Raw genomic sequence first — 27,872 nt, forward strand, 5'->3', positions numbered from 1 at the left:
GTAATGATAAACCATAAAGTATATTTAACATGGCTCTGGATCCCGTCACTTCATCAGCTGTAGCAGTAAATAAAGACTCACACAGAATATCAATTAACCTCTCAGAAAGTTTACTAAAGTGGATATTAAACACAATGAACAATATAATAAATCAGAAACAATAAATGACAGTAGATAACAGTCAGTGTATATGTGAAATGGTGGGTTCCAGTATCACAGTAGGGAGTATATGCAGACGGGCAATGGGACAGGCGTTCAATATGCTCCAAAACCTATATTAAACACCTTCCCACTGAAACCCCAATACACACACACTAAACTGTCATAATATAATGTTACCTACATTCAACAGTACAATGCAATATTTAACCCGTACTCAAGGGCTCCCCCTAGGTTGTAATTTAGTGTTCAAACTACAAAGATAGAACCGTGATGCTTTGCAAAAGATGATAAAAGTTCAAAAAAAAAAAAAAGTTCCTTGTCTCCCGATATCTTCAGCTAGCCTGGAGTTTAACTGCAGTATATTATTAATCCAACAGCCTGTAAATAGGTAGGATCACTTCTGTGTGACTACAAGTCTCACCAGCAGTCTGTAAATAACTCACTTAGCAAATAGTGCACTTTACTGAAATGGGCAGGTGCCCTCTCACCACAATAGACCCAGAGGCTGTGAGGCTCCGTCCAGTCTCCCCTCTTGATGTCTCAGTCTGATGAAAGATGGCGCCGCCACGCTGTACCGCTCCTCTGGATGGCTGGGATGCAGGAAACTTCTAGATGTCCTGGCACTACACACCGATCCACTTGCTAAGCTGGTGGAGCTGTATGCTGAAGTCCCTCAGAGGCTTGCGATCCCACTCCGCGCCGTGTAGGCCACAGTCTTTGGGTCACACACACTCAGACCTCCTGCTGGCAGGACTTGAATGGTGTCCAGAGAGGCTGAAAGATGGCCGCGCTGTTCCTTTTAATTGTGTTTCCCAGCAGGCTGTTCTGTGACTTGGCATTGTGGGTCTAGTAGTTCCCAAACTGATTTAACAATATGAGTCACTTCCTCATCAAACTACATATCCCACAATGCATAGCTGTTTACCTCTGAAGGAATGAAGGAAAGTTCCTGGTAAAGTTTCAGCGGTCACTAGAGGGAGCCAAACCCTTACTTAAGAAACAATACATTACTTAACATGATAACTTTGGTAGCAAACCCCTGTGCTACACACTCCCCCCACTTGAAATCTTTGGTCCCCAAAGACAGTAAAAGTTTGTGACCCGTTACATGCTTTTATATACAAGCGAAGAAATAGTATAATGCACACATGACAACAAAGGAGTTGCATTTTCATAAGAAGAGTTCAAACTCAAACAGCTCATATCATGACACAGAGCTGACAGAGGAGCCTTCCACCAATTGTCATAAGAAGGGAGGCTATTCTGTCCACTTGCTACTGACACCAAAGTGTCCTGTATAGATGTGCCAGGGGGCGAGATGGGGTTGTCCTCCACCAAATCAGCAGTGGAAGGACCAGGCACTTCAGGAGTCCTTTTTGAAGTAAGACAAATCTCCTCGGAGCATTCACCCAGAGTGTTATAGGTTAGTCTCTTGGGTGGGTGAATAATTCTGTTCGCTCTCTGTTCTTTAGGTTCTGGTGTTACAGGCACACTGGCATCATCTTCATCCACGGCCACTTCCTCCTCCTGCGCATCCACTTCAGCTTCCCTTACTTCGGGATCTTGCACTTCAGCTTCCTGCATTTCCACTTCAGTAAAGGAAGAAGAGCCCTCAGAGTCTGTTCCCATCAAGGAAGTTTGGAGGTCTTCCAGATCTCTGGAAGATTTATACTTATTTATATTTATTTATAAAAACTCAGGGGCCTCCAGTCAGAGAATTCCACTGTCTGTCACTGATGGATGAGGAAAAGGGGTGGTAGCAATCTCTGGTGCGTGAGATGGCCACAACCAGTCTATTCCCATCTCTTCATCTTCGCTGTACAGCAGAAGGCACCGACTGAGATCTAGTCACTGGTCGGGATCTCTGAGAGGTGGTGGATGTGGACGGTGAATCTTGCTGTGGTGGTACACGGACTGCCTCCGAGGCAAAAGATGATTGCAATGCCAAGTCTTTAGTGGGCCTGTGCATCCCTCTGGCCGAATCTGGAAATGTATTTTGTTCCTGTGTCCTTGGGCATCTGAAGCAGCTTGAGCCTTATCATAGGAAGTCTTCAGGCTTCTCCGCAGTCGGTCCACATACCCTCTGTGGGTCTATGGGTTTCTGAGGTATGGTCCGAGGATGTGCCGAAGGCTAGATCTACTGGTAGCCGGGCCTCCCACCCAAACATCAAGCGATAGGGAGAATATCCTGTGGCATCATTTGCAGTGCTGTTGTAAGCGTGCACAATAGCCGCTATGTGCCTGCTCCAGTGTTGCTTTTGCTCTGAAGTTAGATTTCTGAGCATATTCAAAAGAGTTCTGTTGAATCCCTCTGGTTGAGGATCTCCTTGAGGATGGTACGGGGTGGTTCTAGATTTCTTGATGCCCAGCAAGTCTAAAAGTCTCTTAATGCGGCTACTCTCAAAGTCTCTCCCTTGTTCAGAGTGGATACGCTGGGGCAGGCCATAATGTACAAATAACTTCTCTACTAAGATCTTGGCCACCGTGGATGCCTGTTGATCCTTTGTGGGAAACGCCTGGGCATAACGGGTGAAATGGTCGGTTTTTACCAGGATATTTCCCTGCCCACTCAGATCAGACTCCAAGCACAGGAAGTCAATGCACACCAGCTCCAGTGGTCCCTGGCTCTGGAGGTGGCCCATTGGGGCAGCTCGGTGAGGCAAAGTCTTCCTTTGGATACATAGAATCGGTCCCTCACCAGTTGGAAAGTCCTCTCAGACCCTAGATGGCCATGATGGTCATGTAGAGCAATTAACACTGTCTCCTGATGCTTTTCTGGTAGGAATAACTGCCATTTTTCTTCGGGATCATCAGAGGGGGCTGGGTAGACCCCTTGTTGCAGCTACAACTGATCCCTCCCCTTGTGCAGCAAGTGGAATTCCTTTGGGGAGTTAGCGAGGAGCAGGCCAGGGCGCTGGCCAGGCTACAGAGGGGATCTTCCAACTGGTCCCTTCGCAGGTCCTTCTTGGAAAGCTTTGGCAGACCTTCATCCCCGGGTGATGTTGCAATAGCATCTGCGCACCCCAGCGGCTGACACTCCAACTTCCTCAGCCCTGGCCCCACCTCTAACTTGCTTTCCTGCTTTTTGACAAAGGGCTCTCACCCCCTCGGGGGTCAGATGAGTCAATTCTTCTGGGGAGTCTCGGGAACAGTGGGGTCTTCTCGACTAAGCATCTGCATCCTTGTTCCAGATCCCTGGCAGGTACTTCAGGCTGAAGGTAAAGCCTGATAGTGCAGCCAACCATCTGTGACCCATGGCATCCAACTTGGCGGTAGTGAGTAGGTATGTGAGGGGATTATTGTCAGTCTTAATTACGAACTCTGCTCCATATAGGTAATCCCTCAGTTTATCCACTACTGCCCAATTCAAGGCCAGGAACTCAAGTTTATGCCTGGGGTAGTTCTTCTCAGCGGGTGCCAAACTCCGACTCACATAGGCAACAGGCCGTAAGTGCCCATCATGGTCTTGATACAGCACCCCGCCTAATCCATCTCGGCTGGCATCTACATGTAGTTCGTACGGCTTAGCTGGATCTGCATAGCCCAAGACTGGAGCAGTTGTAAGGCCCCACTTCAGCTGTCTAAAAGCCTCTTCACACTGGGCTGTCCACTGTTCCTGAATGGACTCTTTGAGCTTCCTGGGCCTTCCAGCTGGTCTTACAGGCTTAACTGAATCTGGATCATCGTCTTCCTCTTCACTTTTTAATAGCTCATTGAGTGGGCGAGCTATTTTAGCAAATCCCTAGACGAATCTCCGGTAATATGAGCAGAATCCCAGAAATGACCTAAGCTCGGTCACATTAGTGGGTTTCAGCCAAGAGGTGATGGCTTCCAGCTTCTGAGGGTCTGTGGCCACTCCATCGGCAGACACGATATGGCCAAGGTAGTTGATCGAAGGTTGATAAAACTGGCACTTCTCCATGGATAGCTTCAAGCCTTCATTATGGAGTCTCTTCAGGACCTTTTCCAGACGCTCTTCATGCTCCTCCAAAGTCTTGCCAAACACGATGATGTCATCTAAGTACACCAATACCTCGATCAGGTTCATGTCACCCACAGTCTTCTACACTAACCTTTGGAAGGGCGCTGGACAGGCCTTGAGGCATGCGATCAAATTCAAAGAATCCCACTAGGGTAATGAAAGCGGTCTTCTCCCGATCTTCGGGGTGCATGGGGATTTGGTAGTACCCGCTCTTCAAATCTAACACGCTAAACCATTTCACCCCTGACAGGCTCTGTAAGGCATCTACTATACTTGGGGTGGTATATTGATCAGGGGTTGTCCTTCGGTTTTAGCGTCCTGTAGTCGATACACAACTGCATCAAATCGATTTTTCTTCTGCACCACCACTATTGGGGAAGAGTATGGACTCTGAGACTCTCGGATGACACCTGCTCTCTTCAATTCTGCCAGCTGTTCACGCAGGTCTTCCAGGTCCCCTAGAGGAATCCGTCTGACTCTTTCTCGGAATGGCTTATCCTCTTGAAGACAGATCCGGTGTTGGGCACTTTTTGCACATCCCATGTCAAACTCGCTCTTGGAGAATGCAGCTCGCCATCTTAGGAGCTGGGTCTTGGCCCTTTCCCTCCAGGCAGGTGAGAGAGGAGTATTCTTCGGATAAAACTCCTCTACAGGCATTTCATCTTTCCCTCCTCCCACCAAATCACATGGTGAGACCAGGGTGGCTGGGTTCACTTGCCCCAACAACATCCGAGCTGGCATCTTCACAGGTGAGGCTGTTGTGTTACGAACACTAACTGAGATCTTCCCGTGACTTCTCAGTAATGCCTTAGTTGGGACCACTTCAGGAATTATTTCCAACCCCATGTCTTCTTTCTGACCGTCCGCTTCAAGGACAATGAAAGGGCCTGGTTGCTCCCAACTCAGCTTGACGGATGCTCTCAAACAAGCAACCTCACCTGGCTGTAACACTTTCTCACTCCGGTCCAAGCACCAGATCTTTCCCACTCCTTCAGCTGGAGCCTTCTGTTCTTGCACCAGGCACTGATAGGCTTGTCTCAACATGGGGTGCACACTTGTAGTTGAAGTGCCCTGCTCGTGGACAAGAGATGTTAACAGTCTTCTGGCAGGGTCAGTATTAGTCCCGATGATGAGGGAACTTTTACTAGCCCCTGGTGGACGAGGACAGACCACTTCCAAAGTGTCAAAAGTCTCAGTGTTAGGTACCTGGTAGTAGAGCCCGACTTGTAGGAGGAGACCTCTCTTACAACGCTGGTTCAGGAGTCACTGGAATGGGGACAGTGGCCTCGTGAGCACAGTGGGTAGGAGTGTCTGTGGAAGTAGAAGCAGCCAGCACGTGTAGCAGAGTGGAGATCCTCCAGGAGTGGCTGGACTGCAGATGACAGCGGACAGAAGCAGGTCAGTGATCTGAAGAGCTGATGGATGCAGCAGCAACTGGAGCTGATGAGATAAGCCGGGAGAACAGCAACACACAGAGCGGAGCAGCAAGCAACAGCAGGATCAGACAGTCCGGGACGGCAGGTAATCAGGCAGATGAACACAGCAGGCAATAGCAGAGTCGGTATAACAGGCAGAGGTTGGCAACGGATCACAGGCAGAAGTTCAGGCAGAGTCAGTCAGGCCGGGGTTGGTTTGGAGAAAGCAGAGAGGTCAGACAGAGCCAGGTCAGTATAGTAAATCAGCAATTAGATACGGGTAACAATGCACAGAGCTGAAGACAAAACAGCACCACACAAGTGCAGTTGTAAAGCTTTTAAAGGTTCTGTAGCACCAAACGGCGTTAACGCGCGCGCCAGCCATACACGCAATCGTCGCGCATTGAGGTGCTTGTCATAAAAGTCTCTATAGAGGAGGGTCACTTGAGCTCCAGTATCCAGGAGGGCCTTGGTGTAGATTCCTTCCAGTTGGATGGAGAAAACTGGAGAAGGTCCCACTAAGTTGAGAGGGAATTTGTGAGAAGTGGCAGGCTGAGTCTGTTCGGTGGCTTGTATCTGCACTCCTTTCTTGCAAAGATTCTGATCCTGCTTTAGTTTCTGTTTAGCTTTGGGAGTCTGGTGTGCATTGACTCTCCGACGCCGGGTAGCCTGGGTCAGAGGGAGTGGGACACTGGGTCGCTCAGAGGCAACAGCGGGAGCCCTCTGTGAGGGTTTGGACTTCCACCGTGGTCTCTTTGCGTCGTTTGGTTTTTTGGAGCTAGCTAATGTAGCAGGGCACCCAGTTAACTTCTTCATCGGGGCCCTCTGGAGTTCCCCACCGGCTTTTGGCGCTGTGCCTCAGGCTTTACTGTCTTGGGCACACTTGTCGATAATGTTCAGTTCCTACACAGTTGAAGCAAACTTCGTTACTCATTGGCCTCTGGCCTGAGGTAGTAGATGGAGTCTGAGGCACTCTTGTCTCTGTGACACCTTCATTGGTTGTCTTTTGATTTTGATTTTCACTATCAACAAGGTCATCATCTCCATTATCTGCACCATTTGAGACTTCAGGGCGGCTATTTCAGAGTCTTGCTCCACTGTTCTGATGGAGCCAACTTCAGCTAGAGGTGTAGAGGCTGGACGAACAGCTGTTCCCTTGTCATCGAATATGGCCTCTTCTTCTCTCTACTCTGATGATGTCAGGGTATTTTAGGGACATAACACCCACAGAGGTCTTCAGCTGGAGCCAGACTGGGTTGGAGCGTAGAGAGCCCCCTTTAGGATTTGCTGTAGTCTGGCCTGGTCTATGGCGGAGGGTATCATCCCTTTTTTTAGCACAATCTGGTATAGCATCTTATTCAGCCGGCTGATGTATTCGGACAGGCGATCACCTTGACATTGAAGGGTATATTCAAATTAATAGATCAGATCAGCTGCTTTCTCTGTCCACCCGAACACCTCCTGTAACATGGCCAGGTAATCATAAGCTGTACAGGTTGTGTTACTAAATCTCAAATTCTCAAATAAAGCTCAAAATCTCAAACTCAAAAATAGCTTCAGCAGCAGCTCCTCGCAAACTCTCAATGATGCGTTGCTTCTTTTGGGCCTCTGGCAGATCCTACACTTCTAGGACCTGCATAGCCTGCTCTATCTATACTTCAAACTCTTCTTCTCCATTTGGCATAGGCTGTTTTCCGGAAAAAATCCTCAGCTTCCAGTATCCAGCTTCTATACACACTGGATTGCTCTTCTGGCATTTTGACACAAAGTCCCCTATGGCTGTAAAGAACTCTGGCCCAATCATGGCCAGAGATGACTGGGAGTGAACTTTTCCTGTAGCTGACTCCGCCGTGTGGAGCTGGCAGGGCCCTCATCTGGAGCCTTTCGATGTATTATGCAAAGCTTTGTCTTGTTGGCCAGTTGCACACTCGCGCCTTTGAAGCTTTCAGGGACTCATTTTCTCCATTCTAACAGTGCATCAGTGTGTGGGAGGTCCCACGATCTGGTCTGACAGCAATCACCCACGCCTTTCTGTCTGGGGACAGCACCTTCAGAGCTTGACTGATTTGTTCTTCCGACCAAGCCTCTCCAGGGAGCTCAATTGCCACGCTCGCTTCTGAGCGGGTGCCTTCTGCTTTGCACCACTGGATCACAGTGGCAGGATCCATTCTGGTGCTACTAGGGGTTCCCGCCTAGAGGAGTTGATTGCAGGGTAGCAAAAATCCCGGACGAGCCCCCATGTGTAGCGCTACCCCCCGAAGGAGCCACTAATGAATGTTTGATTCTGCACCCTGCCTCTCAACCCCGAGAACGGTCTCAACCCCTCTGGCACACCTGCTTGGTAATATTAGTATGGGACCCAGCAATAGAGAGAAACACAGTAATGATAAACCATAAAGTATATTTAACATGGCCCTGGATCCCGTCACTTCATCAGCTGTAGCAGTAAATAAAGACTCACACAGAATATCAATTAACCTCTCAGAAAGTTTACTAAAGTGGATATTAAACACAATGAACAATATAATAAATCAGAAACAATAAATGACAGTAGATAACAGTCAGTGTATATGTGAAACGGTGGGTTCAATATTCACAGTAGGGAGTATATGCAGACGAGTGTGCAATGGGACAGGCGTTCAATATGCTCCAAAACCTATATTAAACACATTCCCACTGAAACCCCAATACACACACACCAAACTGTCATAATATAATGTACTTACATTCTACAGTACAATGCAATATTTAACTTGTACTCAAGTCTCCCGATATCTTCAGCTAGCCTGGAGTTTAACTGCAGTATTTGTAATCCAACAGGGTAAAGAGAGAGAGCAAACTGAAGAATAAATGGTACGTGGATAACTGTGTTACTGAAGAAATATGGCGCTTGTGGCTTCCTGCCTCATGTATGAGTGTAATGCAGTACTAACTTTACAGAAATAACAGTCCCCAGAGTTCAGCTGCATGTGGCCTGTAAATAGGTAGGATCACTTCTGTGGGACTACAATTCTCACTGGCAGTCTGTAAATAACTCACTTAGCAAATATGGCACTTTACTGAAATGGGCAGGTGCCCTCTCACCTCAATGGGCTCCGTCCAGTCTCCCCTCTTGATGTCTCAATCTGATAAAAGATGGCGCCGCCACGCTGTACCACTCCTCCAGATGGCTGGGATGCAGGAAACTTCCAGATGTCCTGGCACTACACACCGATCCGCTTGCTAAGCTGGTGGAGCTGTATGCTGAAGTCCCTCAGAGGCTGGCGATCCCGCTCCGTGCCGTGTAGGCCGCAGTCTTTGGGTCACACACACACAGACCTCCTGCTGGCAGGAATTGAATAGCGTCTAGAGAGGTTAAAAGTTGGCCGCTCTGTTCCTTTTATCTGTTTTCCCAGCAGGCTGTTCAGTGACTTGGCCTTGTGGGTCTAGTAGTTCCCAAACTGAGTTAACAACATGAGTCACTTCCTCATCAAACTACATATCCCACAATGCATAGCTGTTTACCTCTTAAATGAAGGAAAGTTCCTGATAAAGTTTCAGCAGTCAGTAGAGGGAGCCAAACCTTTACTTAAGAAACAATACATTACTTAACATGATAACTTTGGTAGCAAACCCCTGTGCTACATATGCAATAAGGTTAAACACCTTCTGTGCCTGGGATCTCCCCCAGCTCCCCCTTATAAGTACCTGAGCCTCATCACAATCCAGGGCTGTGCATGAGAGCAGCGTCTCTCTCGGCTCTGTCCCTCCTCACAGGGCAGATCGATAGCAGCAGGAGCCATTGGCTCCCGAGGGAGTGGGGGCAGGGCCTATGGATGCAGGCATTGGGGTTTCATGAGCAAGGCCACACAAGTGCTCCCATAGGAAGCAGCTTCCTATGGGGGGCACTAGATGAAGAGGAGGAGCCAGGAGCGCCACCAGGGGACCCTGGAAGAGGAGGATCGTGTCTGCTCTGTGCAAAACCATTGCACAGAGCAGGTATGTATGATATGTTTGTTATTTTAGTAGAAAAAAACCCAAAGCTTTAAAAAACACTTTAACGCACGATACATACTTAATTCTTAGAAGTTTCTAAAATGCTAAGAGTGGACTTAGCATCGATATATTTTTTCATGGTAAATGTGTGCAATCAAAGTAATGTGTAAGTGTAATGCCGCGTACACATGGTCGGACTTTTCGACCGGACTGGTCCGACAGACCAAATCCGGCGGACAATCCGATCGTGTGTGGGCTCCACCGGACCTTTAGCGGACTTTTCCCGTTGCAAATCTGATGGACTTTAGATTTGGAACTTGCTTCAAATCTTTACGTCGTAACTCCGCCAGACCCAGAAATCCGCTTGTCTGTATGCTAGTCCGACGGATAAAAACCGACACTAGGGCAGCTATTGGCTACTGGCTATCAACTTCCTTATTTTAGTCCGGTGTACGTCATCACGTACGAAGCCATCTGACTTTTGTGTGATCGTATGTAGTTAAGTCTGTTCATTAGAAAGTCCGCCGCAAGTCTGCCAAAAGTCCGTCGAAAGTTTGTCGGACTTTTGTAGCCGAAAAGTCCGACCGTGTGTACGCGGCATAATACTTACAAGTATGTATTATCTTTCGTATAGATCACAGTATTTCCCCTGATAAAGCCTTTATTTGCTTTTCTTTCCAGAAGGATGGAGGCATCTTTGTCCAGGCATCATCCAGGGTCAACATCTACTTTCTGGACTAAGATGCTGGCTCAGAGATGACAAGATCATGTAAATCCTGGCTACTGATTAGTTCTTGGCTATGTTGCCAAATGTTGAAAACAGACCAACCCCTGCTACAGCTTTTCACCTTGCTACAACATTAAAGTCTGATCTCCAGGAAGGGGAGACTGAGGAAATGCTTCATTCTGTCCGCAGAAGACTGATGAAATTTCAGCCAAGGAAAAATCACTCAACTAGAGCTCAAGGACTGCTTTTTAAAAGCACTGTCATGAGAGGATCATGGAAGCTTTAATTTCTAAACTATAATGCTAGCCCTAGTTCTCCTAGGCCAGTGGTTCTCAACTCCTGTCCTCAGGACCCACTAACAGACCAGGTTTGCAAGATAACTGAAATACATCACAGGTGATATCATTTGTTGCTCAGTGATTGCAGTATTCTAGTCTGCATCGCCCCAAGGTAATACTTAAAATCTGGCCTGTTGGTGGGTCCTGAGGACAGGAGTTGAGAACCACTGTCCTAGGCTGTCATGCAGATGCTTTGTTTTCATTGCTGTCTGAGTCACTGACCTGGAAAAAGTAAAAAAATAGGGAGGTCTGACACTTTTCTGACACTCATTGGAAGACAGCTTGTTCTGGATCTGTGATTTAAAAGTACTTAAAGGGTAACTCCACTTTTGTGTGGAACAAAAATAGCAAATAAAGAAAAATAATATAGCATATACAATTGCGACACAAGTCATATTGTATTTGAATGTTATTAAAAATTACCTTTCCTTTTCAATCTGCAGCCGCTGTAATTTTCTGAAAATGCAATGCAATATGGCTACCTGGAGATGTTCTGTACACAGAATGTGTACTCTCTGTACTGTCTGGTTGTTAGGATGACAGAAACAGTCCACTGCTGGATCATGGGGGCGTGCCATTTGCCAGTGGAGTGGAGGATCAGGTGAATATACAGCTTTCACAGGTGCACTGCATGGGAAAACTTTTTTTTTGCCCGGAGCTGGACTGGAGGCATACTGAGAATACAAGTAGGCTGCCTTTGCTCACATCTGAAAATTCTGGTTGTCTGACTGTCATGCTTGTTCAATAGCATCAGTATTGGGAAACTACCCTAAAACAAATATGCAGATTAGTGGCTTTCACTTCATTTGACTTTCAGATTTTCATAATGGTTCCTTGTCAATGAAACAGAAGGTTTTAAATCCAGATGCCAATAGTACTTTTAAAAGGGAGTCAGCACTGGCTACTTTGAAGCAACCCTGTCACATAAGAGAAAGTCTTAACAAGTATGTACTGTACCTGTAAAGAAGAATATTTACCTCTCCTGCTACCTGTGCTATTCCATTACTGAGTGAGGAATCATCTCCTTTGAAACTGACACTTCCTGGAGTGTCAATCTCCTTGGTCTCCCATGTTCTCCTGCTGACTTCCACTCAATACAGGAGACAATAGTGACGTGAAGGTCAGCAGGAGAAACCAGTGAGAGCTGTGGGGGACAATGGAGATTGACACTCCCAAAGTGTTGGTTTGCCTGCAGACTTCAAGGGGCAATTAATCAACAATAAATCAAGCAACAGTAGAGGTAGGAGCTCCATTTCATCTTTACGGGTACGTGCTTTGTTCAGAGATTTCACTTACAGTATGTGATGGGAGTATGAAGAAAGAAATAGAAGCCAGTATTCCACAGCAACCATTGTCTACGTCAAGTTCAATATCTATCCTGCCTTGCAAAGAATAACAGAAGAAACCTTGACCAGCTGCATTAGGCAATGACAACCTTTCTAACATTCTTTTATAAACACTGTTTATAAAATTCAAAGGAAATTATTTATTTCTACGCTATTGAAGTGCAAATAAACCAGCTTGCGTGTGTAAAGGGATTCTCACATCCCAGATGTGTTTTGCTTTTACCGACATCCACACATTCCATCACGAAACATTTTCAAGATAAGTCATGTAATAAAAGGGACATCTCCAGATAATAAGATACAGTATATTTATACAGAATCTCTCATGGGAGAAATATGTGTGCTGCCTATCAGCTAATCAAATGGCTTTAATACTCACTCAGAGCAAGCATGCAGCAAGTGTAATCAGTAGTTAGAATCTTTGCTCTATATAAGTTCACTAGCCACTTAATTAAACGAGAAGTGCGGAATACTAAAAAACAAAAACATTTATACTCACCTAGATGGCTGCAGCATCTATCCAAGCTGCAGCTGTCTCCCGCCGGCTCTAAACAGAGAACTGAGCAATCAAAGACCACTGATCACTCAGTTCTCTGGTCCTTTCTGAGCACAAGGACTCAGAAAGTGATAAAACTTTTTTTTTTTTACTTTGGGGTAAGATGAGAACACTACTGAGTCACAAAACTAGAACAAGCATGTTACAAATTAGTTTCAAAAACTGTCAAGTTACCCATATCTATACCTATAGTCAGATAAGTAAAGCATCAGCATTACAGCCAGGTAACCTACAGTCTCAAAAGGAAAAAACAGCAATGGTAGCTTACACAATTCTTTCATGACAGGTTTAGTTTAACCCATATGTACATAAATATGAGAGAGGAAGGCAAAGGCACTGAGACATCATAATCACACCTTGGCAGAATATATTGTTAGCCCTGACATGCTGAAAGCAATGAGCGATCATTTTCATGGCTGTAAAATATATCTCTCTGAATCCCCCAGACACATGGTCAGACCCCCACCTGTGGGACCTTCGTTCTGTTAGTTTAAGCCCCATCCGCCCTTGTCCATCTCACGGATGTTATTTTTGTCATACAGGCTTTGTGTATAAGCTGAGGATTGCCACTAAGAGCCAGAGGAGCACATAGATACAATATTTCTCAGTGGTCCCTTGTTATCTCTGTGACAGTGCTACTTCTATAATTATGTTAGTGGGAATTTGTAGGAAACACGGCACTGGGACATCTGCATGCAGTAACAAAGAGGGATCCTAACTACAGTTGCCTTCTTTTAAAGGGAATGTATTGTGGTTATGTACTAACTTTGTTTTTTGTTTTTTTTCTGTTATAGTTAGGACTAACACAATAAAATGAAAAAAAAAATATTTTTAATATTCAGGTAAATATTAAATACTGCATATTCATATTTAGCATTCAGCTATTGAAAGTGGAACTTTCCTTTTTGTTAACGGGGCTCAGAAGCTCATGCTGAAATTCACACACATGCACACACACTCGTACATACTAGTAAATGAGTGAGAGCTGTGACTCTTACACCTGCACCTCCCCCCTCACCTATGATCAATGTTTCAATAGGAGACAAAGGCATATGACCTGCTTTACTCTCTACTTAGAGAAACCCATGTATTAGTAAGATAAGAAATGTCTATTTTTAAAAAAAATATTGTGCAGTGCAATTCACAGTGCTTCACTTTTTCCACATTTTGTTATGTTACAGCCTTATTCCAAAACAGAGCACAAATCAAGCCAAGAAGTCCAAGGAATTGTCTTTAGACCTCCGAGACAGGATTGTATCGAGGCACAGATCTGGGGAAGGGTACAGAAAAATTTCTGCAGCATTGATTGTCCCTATGAGCACAGTGGCCTCCATCATCCCTAAATGGAAGAAGTTTGGAATCACCAGGACTCTTCCTGGAGCAGGCCGCCCGGCTAAACCGAGGGATCGGGGGAGAAGGGCCTTAGTCAGGGAGGTGACCAATAACCCTGGTCACTCTGACAGAGCTCCAGTCTTTCTCTGCAGCACTCCACCAATCAGGCCTGTATGGTAAAGTGGCCAGATGGAAGCCACTCCTCAGTAAAAGGCACATGACAGCCTGCCTGGAGTTTGCCAAAAGGCACCTGAAGGACTCTCAGACCACGAGAAACAAATTCTCTAGTCTGATGAAACAAAGATTGAACTCTGTGGCCTAAATGGCAAGTGTCACGTCTGCAGAAAACCAGGCGCCACTCATCACCTGGCCAATATCATCCCTACAGTGAAGCATGGTGGTGGCAGCATCATGCTGTGGGGATGTTTTCAGCAGCAGGACCTGCGAACCAAATTGTAGGCCCCACGAAGATCGAGTTTGGTGAACACAACAGTAGTTTTCAGCCTCTGAAAAAGCTCAGGAACCAGGGGTAAGGGATACAGGTTCTTGACCGTGACCTTGTTCAGCTCCCGGTAGTCCACACAAGGACTCAATGAATGGTCCTTCTTCTCCACAAAAAAGGTCCCTGCCCCAGCCGGAGAGGTGGATGGCCGGATGAACCCCCTCTTAAGGTTTTCATTAACATATTCCTTTAACACTTCCAACTCCCGCTCAGACAGGGGGAAAATCCGCCCGAAGGGGATTTCAGCTCCGGGCAGTAACTCAATCGGGCAATCGTAGGAACGATGAGAAGCAAGATTTGACCAATTGGTACTGTTCGGGTACCGCTGAGCATAATTCTGAGTCAGCTTCCAGACCCAGCAAAGGGCCAGATAACTTGGGAGGTAAGGGCAGACAGCGTCCTTGGCAGTAGAGAGACTGAAACTTGATTTCTCCGGAGCCCCAATCAATCTGCGGGTTGTGGGCCTGAAGCCACGGTAGACCCAAGATGACCGGGAACAAAGGGGAAGCAATTGCATCAAACTTAAGCAGCTCCTTGTGGTTTGAAACAGTAACTACAGGCAGTGAAGGAGTCTCTTGTGTCACCTGGCCAGATTTAATTCAGGATCCATCCGCCAAGAAAACAGAAAATCCTTGAGCCCTGTGCTGGAGTGGAATGCGTTGTTGATTGGCAAAGTTCAAATCAATAAAACAACTGCATGCACCAGAGTCTATTATTGCAGTAACAGACACAGTCTTTCCAGACAACTGAAGGGTGATGGGAATCGCCAGGTGAGAAGAGGGAGCTGGGTGACTGTGTGATGGGATGGGTGAAGATCTATGATACTTGGCAGGACATGAATGTACATAGTGGCCAGTTCTCCCCGCAGTACAAGCAAAGGTTGAGCTGTTGCCGACGTAGACGCTCTTCAGCGGATAATGTGGTTCTCATTAGTCCGACCTGCCCATATTTATGAAAGTCCGGTGTTAGTTTGGTTGGTGCAGGATTAACTGGGACCAGTCTGAGAGGAACAGGACGAGAGGTTGTCAGCACTTGGGGTAACAACCAAGTTGGTTGAGTCTGCTGGGTCACCCTCTCCATCTTGCGTTCCCGAAGACGACGGTCTATCTGAATAGTTAGGGTAATCAAGGATTCCAGAGAATTTGGTACACCAACCCGAGCCAGTTCATCTTTTAATTCTTCTGACAAGCCTAGGCGAAACTGGTGCCGTAAAGCTGCATGATTCCAGTGGGTATCTGCACTCCAGCGCCTAAAGTCTGTTATATAGTCCTCTACCACTCTGCGGCCTTGCAGGAGTGTACTAAGAGCAGCCTCGGCAGTGAAAGTTCGTTGGGGGTCATCATAAAGAAGTGACATTGCGTCGAAGAAGGATGACAAAGAGTCCAGAGAAACATGGTGTTCTTCCAGCAGGTGATGAGCCCAGGCTTGTGGATCTCCCAGCAGAAGTGAGACAACAAACCCCACCTTGGTGCTTTCCCGTGAAAAGGTTAAGGGTAGTAAGGAAAAGTACAGCTCGCATGCATTGCCGAAAGTCCGAAACTTGCTTCGATCCCCAGAAAACTTCTCTGGAATTGGGACCCTAGGTTCTGGAGATGACATCATTACAGGGAGTGTGGGGGAAGCCTCTGATGACAACCCGCTGAAAGGAAGGTTTGTAATACTCGTCTGGGACTGCACTTGTCTCTCAAGGTGTTCATAGCTGTCCTGGAGGGATTTCACCTCTTGAGTGAGGACAGAGAGCAATTGGCAGATTTCATCAGTAGCGGAGGTCCCTCTTGCAGGCTCAGGCATGGCTGTTTGATACTGACACGTACCTCGTATGTGAGCCTGACGTGCAGAGGGAGACCTCTCGTACAGCCCTGGTTCCCAGATCACTGGAGTTGAGGACAGTGACCGAAGGAGCACAGTGGGGTATGAGTGCCTGGTGGATTCTCTGGAACCGGAGATGATGTCCGCTGGGAGGCACTGGAACTGGCTGGAGTGCCGGGTGCAGGTAAGCTGGATGCAGGTCAGCAGGCTGCAGGTAAGCTGGATGCAGGTCAGCAGGGTGCAGGTAAGCCGGATGCAGGTCAGCTGGATGCAGGTGAGCTGGATGCAGGTGAGTTAGATGCAGGTCAGCAGGCTGCAGGTAAGCTGGATGCAGGTCAGCAGGGTGCAGGTAAGCTGGATGCAGGTCAGCTGGATGCAGGTCGGCTGGATGCAGGTGCGCCAAGAAGCAGCAAACGCACATGGGTGTTCACAGCAGGCAGAAGCAAGGTCAGACAAGCCGGGACATACACAGCGGATCAGATCAACAGAATCGGCAGGCAAGGAATGGTTAAGTTTAGGCTGGTTCTGGTAGCAGGAGATCAGGCAGGCAAGCAAACAGGATCAGGGTCAATGGAGAGCCAAGGTTCAGGATTGGAGACAGCAGCGTAGTCAGAGAGCCAGGTCAGAAAGTGATCAGATGCAGATTACAGGAACAGGAAACAGGTGAAGCTGCAGATCAAACAGCAAGAGCTGAATGGTGGAAGCCCCTCTTAAAGGCCACTGGGCGCCAAAGCCGCGTTACTGTGTGCGCGCGCACGATCTCCGCAATCTGCGCATGCGCATTGGCGCACGCCTGTTCGTTACTGGGGACCTGTTGGCGGGGATTCGCCTGAGCCCTGTTGCAGTTCTGGAAGTAGTGTGTCCATGACACCATGTTTCACTATTGGGACTGTATTGGACAGGTGATGAGCAGTGCCTGGTTTTCTCCACACATACCGCTTAGAATTAAGGCCAAAAAGTTCTATCTTTGTCTCATCAGACCAAAGAATCTTATTTCTCACCATCTTGGAGTCCTTCAGGTTTTTTAGCAAACTCCATGGGGGCATTCATGTGTCTTGCACTGAGGAGAGGCTTCCGTCGGGCCACTCCGCCATAAAGCCCCGACTGGTGGAGGGCTGCAGTGATGGTTGACTTTCTACAACTTTCTCCCATCTCCCGACTGCATCTCTGGAGCTCAGCCACAGTGATCTTTGGGTTCTTCTTTACCTCTCTCATCAAGGCTCTTCTCCCCCAATAGCTCAGTTTGGCCGGACGCCTAGCTCTAGGAAGGGTTCTGGTCGTCCCAAACGTTTTCCATTTAAGGATTATGTAGGCCACTGTGTTCTTAGGAACCTTAAGTGCAGCAAAAATTTTTTGTAACCTTGGCCAGATCTGTGCCTTGCCATTCTGTCTCTGAGCTCTGCAGGCAGTTCCTTTGACCTCATGATTCTCATTTGCTCTGATATGCACTGTGAGCTGTAAGGTCTTATATAAACAGGTGTGTGGCTTTCCTAATCAAGTCCAGTCAGTATAATCAAACACAGCTGAACTCAGATGAAGGTGTAGAACCATCTCAAGGATGATCAGAAGAAATGAACAGCACCTGAGTTAAATATATGAGTGTCACAGCAAAGGGTCTGAATACTTAGGACCATGTGATATTTCAGTTTTTCTTTTTTAATAAATCTGCGAAAATGTCAACAATTCTGTGTTTTTCTGTCAATATGGGGTGCTGTGTGTACATTAATGAGGAAAAAAATGAACTTAAATGATTTTAGCAAGTGGCTGCAATATAACAAAGAGTGAAAAATTTAAGGGGGTCTGAATACTTTCCGTCCCCACTGTACATGTGATTTTGTTTCATTTTTTATTTTTAATAAATTTACAAAGATTTCAAACAAACTTCTTTCACGTTGTCATTATGGGGTATTGTTTGTAGAGTTTTAAGGAAAATAATGAATTCAATCCATTTTGGAATAAGGCTGTAACATAACAAAATGTGGAAAAAGTGAAGCGCTGTGAATACTTTCTGGATGCACTGTATATATTGTACGTAGTAAACAAACAGATAAAAAAAAACATCTGTTTAAAACTGTATGAAATTAAAAATGCATAAATAAATTTAACCCACAATTATTACAGCTTCCCTTTAAACAAAAAAGATTTCCTTTCCCACCAATAGTCACAGTGCTTTGGGGATTTAAATGGCATCTGCTTAAGTTGAAAAAAATAAAATAAATAATCCATAAAGATATATTTGGAAAAAGAAAAAAAAAATTATACCCACCTACCCCAATGCCAGCTCTGCCATATTCTGCTCCTTTGCTGAGGAATCATGCCTTGTCTGCTGGGAGATCAACACTTTCGATCTGTGTTGCCAGCAGCAATCACTGGTCCCTCCTGCTGACCATCATGCCTTTGGAGATCTTTACAAAGGTTATGACATGGAGGTCAGTGAGAAGGATCAGTGGGAAGATGAGGGAGATCCAAGAGATCGAAACTCCTGGAAATGTTGGTTTCCTAACAGATTTTGGGAGACAATACCTGGGCAATTAAGGATGCATGTGCAGTAGAATGGGTGAATATATATTTTATTCTTTTGCAGGTAAATCTTTTTGGGAAAATTTATTTTTGCAACAGAGTTACTTAAAATATCTACACCAGGAAACTATAATACTGACCCCCAGGGACCAGACGTGAGAACCTGACCAGAAGGAAGAACCAGTGCCTCCAACTCCACACTGAGACAAGATGAAAATTACATCCACAGCAGGGTGGATATGCTCCTCAAGTGATTTACAAAAAAAAAAGCTAAACCTTTAATTTAGCTCAGTATGCTGCTAATATTCAGGAGCTCTATCTAGGAAGATGGACTTTATATTATACACATGCCGGCATTGTGCCCATGGCCCACAACACAGTAAAAAAAATAAAGACTATGAGACAGAAATGACTTAAAACTAAAATTAAAACATTATATAAATACCTAATTCCAAAATGTCTTAGTATTTCCTAAGAAGTTTTTACTTGGCAAAAACTTTGGTCTTTGATGAATTCCATATTGCACATAATTTAGCTTTCAACACCCCAATGCAAAGCTCCTCTTGAGCTAAATTTATAGTAGGCATTTGTCTGTAGTCAGCTGAGGCAAAAATGTGGCAATTTCCTGTACAGATAAAGACCACACATTTCTTTCCATGATCTGCAGAAATATAGTCATCCCTTATAAGCTAGTTTACACCTTGTCAAAATATTCTAAGATGACTTAAGGCAATTAACACAAGGAAATGTTTGTTGTATAAGAGGTGATCTTAGGGGTTTTACTTTTGGGTGCCAAAGGTTTTGTGCCTACATATTCCAATCATTAAAAAAAAAAACATCCTGCATACATGGTTCAGTTTTGGGCACCTGTTCAAAGAAAAGATGCCTTGGAACTGTGGAATTGTGTAGTGATGGTAATCAAAAGGACTTGGAGAACCTCAACTATGAGGTAGGACTAAATGAATTGAATTTCACCCCAAAGCAAATGAAAAATGTGCTCGTGTATGAGCCAGGATTGCCTGTCCTCTTTGATTGTCCAAGATTGCCTGGCATCTTTGATTAAAATATAACCACCTAATAAAGGAACCACATTTAATATCCTCTGGAAATGTGTTCATGTTAAAGAAATAAGGGCATGCCTTGTGGGGGGAGGAAAGAATGTTTAGCCTCTGCATAGGGAAGTGGTTTTCTAAGAGCTGTGCAAATGCAGAATAGTCTTCCACTGGAACTGGTTTTGAGCAGACAGTGGATTGTTTTAAAAGTAGGGTTGGATGTGTTTCTAAAAGGCCAAAATATTAATGGCTATTTATATTTCTAAGAAATTCATAGTAGAATGTTTATCCAGTGAGTTATTTGATTGCCTGGGGGATCAGCAAGGAATTTACCGTATTTCCCTGCTAGAACAAATTGGATTTATAAGATATCTTTTGCCTTCCTCTGTATCAGCTATGAGTTAAAGGTTTTGGGAGACAAGGTTTTTCTTTATCAGGTTTAGCTTGATGGACACATGTCTTTTTTCAGTCTTTGTAACTAAGGCACAGAAGAGCCAAAGAGGACAGGCAATCTTGGCGCACATCTGAGCACATTTTTCATTTGCTGAAAGGGTAAGAAAACTTGTGAAAACATTTTTCTGAAAGCTTCACAACATTTTTTGTCAACTCTAATGTAGCTGATCCACCCCTGCACAATCCAAAAGCTCCATACTTTCCTAATTTTGGTAACCTGACCAACCACAATGTTTTCTTCCCACTGCCTGTGCAGTAGAACCTATAGACTTCTACGGGGAAGTCTTCTATGTTACAGGAGATGCACAGGTACCAGAAAGAAGAGGACCATCTGTTTCAATGTAGGCATCCCTGCTGGGTGCTACTGATCAGGGTATTGAGCTTTGGAAGTTGGGAGTATAGTATAGCTCTATGATGTGGCAAAAAGGGTAGAGGAAAGGATAGTTGCACATACATTTAGCTCTCAATCTTTGATCTAACCTAACCCACTCTCTCCAGCTGTATACTTAGTTTGATCTGATGGTCATAGCCACCACTATTTACATCCCACACCACAAGTGTTCAGTGTCCTGGCTGCACCAAAGCTTTACAGCCCAAGAGACTTCTATGAGGCTTTGTCCCAAGTGTTTGCTGCCTTAGGAGACAACACTATACAAGGCTATATTGGGTAGATATCAGAGAGTTGCATCTTTCATTGACTTCCTATATTTTATTGGAAGTCTGGCAGTGTAATCTCTGCAACTGAGTTTCCTGTTCCACGCAGTTGATATGAGCTGATCCCACTGTCGGACATTTCATTGACCGAATACCATAGGAGCACTAAGACTTTGTTGTGGGTATACTTAAGTGTGATCGCTGGCTAAGAAATCCTAATACTGGAGTTTCTAAGGACTTCTGAGAGGATAATTCAGTCCATTAGCATCTACCCAAAGCTGTGAAAAGAAACTTTTGATGTATCTTAAAGGGTTTTTCATGTAGAACTATTAATTTTAATAGCTCAATGGTCACGGCAAGACAGATTTATGAAGCTAAAGGGAATTTGGAGAAAGTCATTCTTTGACTTCTGGTGCTGAGACTGACTGGCTAGCAAAAAAACCTTGTTTTTTGTATAATCACTATCACTTAAATAAAGACAGTAGTTTCTTGGTAGGCAGTCTGTCCATAAGGTGTTCATGTATAAGGACAACCCTCCGTCACTTATTTAGTAGGACACGAATAAATATTATTAGACCTTGACCCAAGTTTCCGCACTTATTTATCTATCTATTGTTTAAAGTGAATAAGTATTTGCCCTTTTGTACTTGGGCGATAGTTGGTTTGGAGCCCAGAAACTGTTCTTACACAGGGGTTCTTTGTTGACTACAGTTGACACTGAATATGATATTTATTTTCTAATTACAAATGGTACTTTGTAGAAGTCTTCTTTAATATGTACAGTACATCATGAAAATGAACAACATGCTGTCTGTTCTAGGATATGAAAAGCAGCGGGAGGGGGAGAAGCAATGGTGTGCTTCACACTTATTCTGGAAAACAGTATCCGAAGGCAGTTGCTATACATATGGAGCACACCATTGCTCCTCTGCCCTCTGTAGGCATGCTCGTTTTTCAGATCTAAATTTATTTGCCTGGGATAAACCATTTATTTTTTCTGTTCATCATTATACAGTAGTTTTTCCTTATATTTAAATCTATCTTTCCTCTGAAAGCGAATCAACATGTTGTTTTGGCATTATTATTAGATTCACTGACATTATCTGTGTATTGATGCCACTAGATTGTACTAGGATGTTAATAATTATCAATAGATAGTGAGTTGAGACCTCAGACGAGTATGCATGACTTAATGGGAAATTTCCTACTGTGGGAAATATATAATTCTAGATGTTTTTTTTTCAGGTTAGGGTTTTTGTTTTTTTTTGGTGTGTAATTTATCACTTTTTTACAACAGATTTTCAGACATAAATAAAATAATAATTTTTTTCTATCTCTTTCTTTTTGATGTTTCTACCCTGCTTAAGGTACCAGAACTGTCTTCATGACCCCCAGTACCATTTTTCTCCTGATATGAGTAATCTAAGGACACTTTCTACATTTAGCTGAGATCTTTGTGTTTGAGACAACCTAACAGTGTCCCCTTATATGTTCCTAAATGACCTTGGGTCCTTGAAGTATGTGATTGGATATACCAATGTGGTGTACCTTCTTCACTATGTGATATTTATTGACTTTAATGTCTACTTGAATTAACCTGCTTTAAAACCTAATAAACCCAATTTAAATAAAGTTAAACATTTTTTTTAATTTAAGTTGTGGTGCATTGGTGACTTTTTTGTGTATTTTAGCCTTCCATGTTCTGTTTTAGTGATATATTTGCATCTAGCCAACACTCTGAGCTTAGCCATAAACACCTGAAAGGGGTTCTAACGCTACCCTATTCAACATTTTTAAAAACTGTTTTGGCTTTAGATACACTTTAAAGTGGTTGTAAACACTTACATATACCCAGTGAAGTGTGACTAGCCTCAGGTGATACACAGAGATTAAACAAATCCACCTACCTAAGTTGTACCTGTTTATCGGCAGCCCTTCTTCTCTACAGCCTTTTAAAGCCCAGAATTTACACAGCATTTCTGAGCTTCCAGTGGCAGAGGAAGGGATCTAATGTTACACTTCGCACAGCTCAGAGAGGAAAGCGAAGTGTAATCTGAAACCTGAGTGGAGGGAATGGACACACCCCCCTCTACACAGTCTTATAGGGAAAAATGCACAGTGGCGGCTGTCAATCACAGCATGCTGGAGCTCCCCTTCCTCATCCCCTTCCATCCATTGGAGTCGGCACAGAGTGTCAGAAATGATTCATACAGATAGCTGAAGAACAAGACTGTATAAACTACAGAAGGATATGCTTTGTTCATTTTTCATGTCAGAGGTATACAACCGCTTTAAGGTCACCTCAAAAGACACAATAGCACTCTTCGTGACTTAAAGAAAAAAGGGGATAACAATAATTCTGAACAAGTTAAGCCTAACAGCTTTCTCTCCTGATCGGTATTTATACCCACCACTACATATCTAAAATCAGCAGGCAACCTAGGCCAGGAGCCACAGCCTACACTGAGCAGTTTTCCTCCACTCCTTCAAACTAATGTCCTTTTTCTATAGACTGTAATGGGAAGGCAGTCTCCCTGCTGGCCTGCAAGTAATTGGCTTCTACACTAAGGCCTTGCAGAGAAAAGGTCATTCATATAGTACCATGTGCCTGCCAACTAGAAGGACGGGAATGCCATATGGAGTAGGCCATGGCTCCTGAACCAAGTCACCTGCTGATCTGAGTTTAGTTGTAAGAGGTATTATTAGATTGTGAAGAGTGAGAGGGGCTTGACCTGTTTAAAAATATTGGTACCCTTTAAACACCTATTATCAAAAGCCTTCTTTCTGTAAGGGCTTTAAAAATATGGGACAGTCCTCCAATAGAATTAGCTCCAGAAGAATCAGTAGAGTGTTTAAAAGCTGGACTCTAGGGAAAAGTCAAAACTAACCTTTTAGAGGGGGCTCCATTGGTCATTTTGCCTAGGGTTCCAATAAAAAGCAGTTTTTACTTACCTTATCTCTCCTCTTCTCTCAAAACTTCTGGGTTGTTGGCAGGACCTTGGCGTCCTCATTTACAATGTGGGACTACTAGTCCAGCATTGTGCATAATAATATCAGAGTGCCTGTGACCAATAGAGTGGCAAAAGGTAAGACGCTTCGGGGGACTGGTCGTATGAATAGGAGAGGAATGTGGGAGCAAAGGATAAGGTATGTAAAATGCTTTTTATTGTACCAATGAGTACCAATGACAAAAATGAGCAAAAAAATTCAATACTGTTCTTGCATCGAGGAACCCCCCGACAACTCACTGCAAGGACAGTTTTGATTTTTTTTCTGGAGTTCAGCCTTTTTTTAAAATGGACAAACAGGACAAAATATAAAGTGTTATCTACATCTATTAGAAAAAGAAGAAGCATACCAGAATGCTGATCCAGGGATTACATTGCCTTTGGATTTATGAAAGAAATGTTTTCCTGTTAATGCAAACTGGACTATGTTTTGTATAGGGATTGTTATGGTTATTATTATTATTATACAGGATTTATATAGCGCCGACACGACAGTGTACGCAGAGCTTTACAACATTAGGGCAGACAGTACAATTACAATACAATTCATTACAGGAGGAGTCAGAGAGCCATGCTCAATAGAGCTTACAATCTAGGAAGGAGGGTCAAGTTATACAAAAGGGTAATAGCTGTGGGGGATGAGCTAATGGAGAAAATAGTGCAGTTGTTAGATGGAGGCAGGATAGGCTTCTCTGAAGAGGAAATTTTTCAGGGATCGCCTAAAAGTGGATAAGTTTGGAGAAAGTCTAACAGATTGGGGTAGGGAATTCCAGAGGATGGGCGAGGCTCGGGAGAAGTCCTGGAGGCGGATATGGGAAGAGGTGATGTGGGAGCTACAGAGCAGGAGGTCTTGGAAGGAACAAAGAGGGCGATTAGGTTGGTATTTTGAGACTAGGCTAGTGATGTAGCTGGGGGCAGAGTTGTGGATGGCTTTTTAACTTATTGTTAGTATTTTGAATTTAATTTGTTGGGCGAGTGGCAGCCAATGGAGGGATTGGCAGACACCGGTAGCAGACGCTGAGCGGTTTGTAAGGTGGATGAGTCTGGCAGCAGCATTCATGACTGACTGAAGGAGGATTAGTCTATTTAAAGGTAAGCCAATGAGGAGGGAGTTGCAGTAGTCAAGGTGAGAGATAGCCAGGGAGTGAATCAGGAGCTTTGTGGTTTCATTGGTTAGAAAGGGACATCGTTTAGAGATGTTGCGGAGGTTGAGGCAGCAAGCTTTGGAGAGTTATTGTGAGGGCTGAAAAGAGGGTTCAGAGTCCAGGATAACACCTAGCACGCTGACATATGGGGATGGGTGGATGGTTGTGCCATTGCTCTTGACAGATAAGTCAGGGGAAGAGGCACGTGGGGAGGAAATATTATAAGATTGGTTTTGGACAAGTTGAGTTTAAGGAAGTGGTGTGACATCCATACAGATATGTCAGTTAGTAAGTTACTGATGCGTGAGGAGACTGATGGAGTGAGTTGAGGGGGGGAGAGATAGATTTGTGTGTCGTCAGCGTAGAAATGATATTGAAAACCATGAGAGGCTATCAGCTGACCCAGGGAAGAGGCGTAGATTGAAAATAAAAGAGGTCCAAGAACAGAACCTTGGGGGACCCCGACGGAGAAGGGAAGAGGAATGGAGGAAGTAGAATTGTAAGTGACACTGAAGGTGCGTTGGGATAGGTAGGATGAGAGCCACTGAAGAGCACAGTCATGGAGACCGAAGGAGTAAAGTTTTTTTGAGGAGGAGGGGGTGGTCAACCGTGTCAAAGGCAGCTGAAAGAACTAGAAGTAGGAGTACAGAATAGTGTCCGTTGGTTTTTGCAGTTAGTAGGTCATTTGTGAGTTTTAAAAGAGCAGTTTCTGTGGAGTGTTGAGGGCGAAATCCAGATTGAAGGGGATCAAGAAGGTTATTCTTAATGAGTTGGTCACTCAGTTGGTTGTAAACCAGGCGTTCAAGGAGTTTAGAGGAAAAGGGGAGCAAGGAGATAGGGTGTAGGTTCTTAAGATTGGTAGGGTCGAAAGGCGGCTTTTTAAGTATGGGGGTGACCAGTGCATGTTTTAGAGCATTGGGGAAGATGCCAGAGTTAGGGAGAGATTGAAGATGGGGGTTAGAGAGTCTAGGATGGGGTCAGAGGGTGACCGTAGCATTTGAGAGGGAATAGGATGCAGGGGACAGGTGGTTAGGTGGGTGATAGAAAGGAGTTTAGCAACTTCGTCTGTAGTAGCAGATTTGAATAAGGGGAGTGTCAGTTGAACCTGTTGACATGGGGTCTTAACTGGGGGAGATACCTATAGAGTGGAGATTTCATCACGGATTATATCAATCCTGTTTTTGAAGTGATTAGCAATCTCCTGGGCAGTGAGTGAGTCAGTGGGTGGAGGCGGTGGAGGACAAAGTAGAGAGTTGAAGGTAGAGAAGAGTTTACGGGGACTGGATGAGAAGGTGTTAATGAGAGCTGTAAAATAGGTCTGCTTGGCAGTGTGGAGGAAAGAATAATATTTTTGGAGGGCAGATTTGTATTGGTTGAAGTCTTTGAGAGACTTAGTCTTGTGCCACAGACGCTCAAGAGCGCCGCTACGTTTTTTGAGAATTTTAGTGTCATCTGCTTGCCAGGGTTGTAGGGGTCGAGGCCTGATTCTGCGTGTAGTGAGGGGAGCGAGCTTGTCCAGGGTGGAGGACAGGGATTTATTGTAGATGGACGTGGCTTGGTTGGGGCAGGACAGGGGAGGGATGTTGTCATAGAGGTGGTCAGTAGCAGAATAGAGGAGAGAGGAGTTGAAGTTGCGAAAGTTTCTACAGGTGATGTTTAGGCGATTGTTAGGAAAGGTGGTTGAAGACAGGGGGAGAGAGAAACTAATAACGTGGTGGTCGGAGAGAGGAAAAGGATTGTTTGAGAAGTTGCATGGAGTCTCCTACCTATGTAGGAGAATACAAGGTCAAGGGTGTTGCCATCAGAGTGAGTTATGGTTCCTCCAGAGCAACTAGAGGCCAGAGAAAGTAAGGCTCCATGTACACAGGACGCTGAGGCTAAGTCCTCTGAACGATTTTTTTTGACACCTTGAAACCGGCGTTTAAAACACCCGTTTAGCCACGTTTGCATGCCGCGTTTAGCCGTGTTTTACCACGGTTGCGTCTAGAAGTGGTTAGTTAAGATAACATCATAAGACCCCCCCCAAGCTCAAAAAACAGCATTATTTAACTATTTCAGCCATTTTGTGAGACCAGAGTGAGTAGCAGCAGCTGAGAGCAGCAGTGTACTTATATTTAGCGTGTCACTTGCCACGTCGCCTGCCACACGTTTCAGGTTGTCCACTTGCCACGTCACCTGCCACAAGTTGCGGATTGTCATCTGCCACGTCACCTGCCACACGTTACGGATTGTCATTTGCCACATCACCTGCCACAAGTTGTGCATTGTCCACTTGCCACCTCACCTGTCACAAGTTGTGGATTGTCATTTGCCACGTCACCTTCCACAAGTTGTGGATTGTCCACTTGCCACGTCACCTGCCCCAAGTTGCAGATTGTCCACTTGCCACGTCACCTGCCACATGTTGTGGATTGTCATTTGCCACGTCACCTGCCACAAGTTGCAGATTGTCCACTTGCCACGTCACCTGCCACAAGTTGAGGATTGTCATTTGCCACGTCACCTGCCACAAGTTGCAGATTGTCCACTTGCCACATCACCTGCCACAAGTTGCGGATTGTCATTTGCCACGTCATCTGCCACGAGTTGTGGATTGTCCACTTGCCATGTCACCTTCCACAAGTTGCGGATTGTCGTTTGCCACATCACAGTCAAAGGTGAAGCATCAGACCAAAAACATAAAAACATGCATCCTATGCATTAAGGTGAAAAAACACCTGTCAGTGACTGGCCCCCCAGACCTCCCTGGTTTACTTACCTGAACCCTCAAACTTGTCCCACAGTGACGCGCTCTCTCTCTGCCCGGGGTTCTCGGCTCTAGATTGGATAGATTGATAACAGAGCAGCCATTGGCTCCCGCTACTGTCAATCAAATCCAATGACGCGGCCGCCAGGG

This window comes from Aquarana catesbeiana, linkage group LG12 (assembly GCF_042186555.1).
Source record: "Aquarana catesbeiana isolate 2022-GZ linkage group LG12, ASM4218655v1, whole genome shotgun sequence".
Classification (NCBI taxonomy): domain Eukaryota; kingdom Metazoa; phylum Chordata; class Amphibia; order Anura; family Ranidae; genus Aquarana; species Aquarana catesbeiana.